This window comes from Mastomys coucha, unplaced genomic scaffold, assembly GCF_008632895.1.
Source record: "Mastomys coucha isolate ucsf_1 unplaced genomic scaffold, UCSF_Mcou_1 pScaffold12, whole genome shotgun sequence".
In the NCBI taxonomy this organism is placed as follows: domain Eukaryota; kingdom Metazoa; phylum Chordata; class Mammalia; order Rodentia; family Muridae; genus Mastomys; species Mastomys coucha.
The window spans coordinates 77,261,291-77,263,614 of NW_022196894.1; the positions used below are offsets into that span (position 1 = coordinate 77,261,291).

General features: G+C 38.7%; 1 non-coding gene across 1 annotated transcript; it reads left to right on the forward strand.

Moving 5' to 3' along the window:
• Nucleotides 1-1,279: 1,279 nt before the first annotated feature.
• LOC116086640 lies at nucleotides 1,280-1,386 on the forward strand. Its single transcript, XR_004117021.1, has one exon. It is a non-coding gene; the product is annotated as a U6 spliceosomal RNA (small nuclear RNA).
• The last annotated feature ends 938 nt before the right edge of the window (nucleotides 1,387-2,324 follow it).

Here is a 2,324-nt window from a genome sequence, read left to right on the forward strand (position 1 = left end):
CACACACACACACACACACATACACACACACAAGCACAAAGTGCATGCCTGATCCATTTAGGGACTAGAAAAAGGAGTTGGATTTTCTTGAAAAACGAAAATCTCTGACCAAACTAATGTAAGAAAAGAATGATTTTATCCAGGTTACAGATTGAGGTGAAGTTCATCACATCTTATGTTCAATATTCTTTGCAAATTCCACAAGTTCTGTTCTGATCACTTAGTAGTCTATATATGAGCTTGTGTTTACTAAAGTTGTAACAGAGTTATGTCTTTTATTATAGAAAAGTAAACATGTAATAAAACTCAGAAAAATATCTTCAATAACCATACCTTCCTTAGAAACCTTTTTAAAAACAAGCCTAACCATACAATCCAACCGGTTATACTACACTATTTTTGGTAAACTGTATAGTTAGAATTTCTACAATGGCTACTTCTCCACCCAGGCCAGACCAATGGACCAGCTGACACATATGCAAATTCTGCAGCTTGTGTGCTTCTCAGAAGGTCTGCAGTGACCAAGGATACAGATGAAAATTTCACCTAAATACCCACACCAGCTGGTACACTCACACAGCCCAATTGAAGTGGGCCTTACCCCCAACATCCCATCCCCCACTCAGAGCTCCACCTCCCTTCTCTCCTACTTTCCAACCTTGGCCATACCAGTGGCCTAATACCTACCAAACTCTACAGCCTGCAAACCTCCCAGGGGGTCTGAAGTAATAAAGTGCACAAGAGGTCTGCAATAACCAGTGGCAGAAGAGGTCTGCAGTATCCAGGGACACAGGAGGCATCTACACACAAAAGAAGATCACATTAACCAGAGACAATACTACCTATCTCCAAAGATACAACCTCTAACTCAGGCCACAGAACTTTACTGGCCTATAAGGATGCCAGTTCAAGTGACAAACATCCAGGCCAGTTAACATCAGGAAGAACCAGATTGCCAGAGGCAAGCACAAGAACATAAGCTACAGAAGGCAACACAATTTGTCACTATCAGAACCCAGTCCTTCAAGCACAGCAAGTCCTGGCTATCCTAACACAAATGGAAAGCAAGAAAATGACCTAAAAATTCCATTTCATGAAGATGATAGAGGCCTTTAAAGAGGAGAAAAAGAACTCCTTTAAAGAAGTACAAGAAAACACAAGCAAAGCCCTTAAAGAAGAAATAAATCACTCAAAGAAATAGATGAAAATACATTCAAGCCCATGAAGTAATTGAACAAAACTGATCAATAACTAAAAATGGAAATAGAAACAGTAAAGAGTGCTCTCTTCCGCAACACATATACTAAAATTGGAATGATACAGAGAAGATTAGCATGGCCCCTGTGAAAGGATGGCATGCAAATTCATGAAGCATTCCATATTTTTACACAGGCTTACAGACACACAGGAGGAACAAGCTCCAGCCAGAGACAGCAAGAACATCTAACACCAGAGATCAACAGATGGTGAAAGGCAAATGCAAGAATCTTACCAACAGAAACCAAGACTACTTGACTTAACCAGAACCTAGTTCTCCCGCCACAGTAAGTCCTGGATATCCCAAAACACCAGAAAAGCAATATTAGGATATAAAGTGATATCTCATGATGGTGATAGATGAATTTAAGAAGAAAATGAATAACTCCCTTAAAGAAATACAGGAGAACATGGGTAAACAGGTTCAAAACCTTACAGAGGAAACACAAAAATCCCTTAAGGAATTACAGAACACAAGTAAACAAGTAGAAGCCCATAAAAAGGAAACACAAAAATCCCTTAAAGAATTACAGGAAAACACAATCAAACACGTGAAAGAACTGAATAAAACCATCCAGGACCTAAAAATGGAAGTAGAAACAGTTAACAAATCACAACGAGAGACAACTCTGGATATAGAAATCCTAGGAAAGAAGACAAGAACCATAGATGCAAGCATCACCAACAGAATACAAGAGATAGAAGAGAGAATCTCAGGTATAGAAGACACCACAGAAAACATTGACACAACAGTCAAAGAAAATGCAAAAGGCAAAAAGTTCCTAACCCAAAACATCCAGGAAATCCAGGACACAATGAGAAGACCAAACCTAAGGATAATAGGTATAGAAGAGAATAAAGACCTCCAACTTAAAGGCCCAGTAAATATCTTCAACAAAATTATAGAAGAAAACTTCCCTAACCTAAAGAAAGAGATGCCCATGAACATACAAGAAGCCTATAGAACTCTAAATAGTGTGGAAAGGAAAAGAAATTCCTCCTGCCACATAATAGTCAAAACACCAAATGCACAAAAGAAAGAAAGAATATTAAAAGCAGTGAGGGGA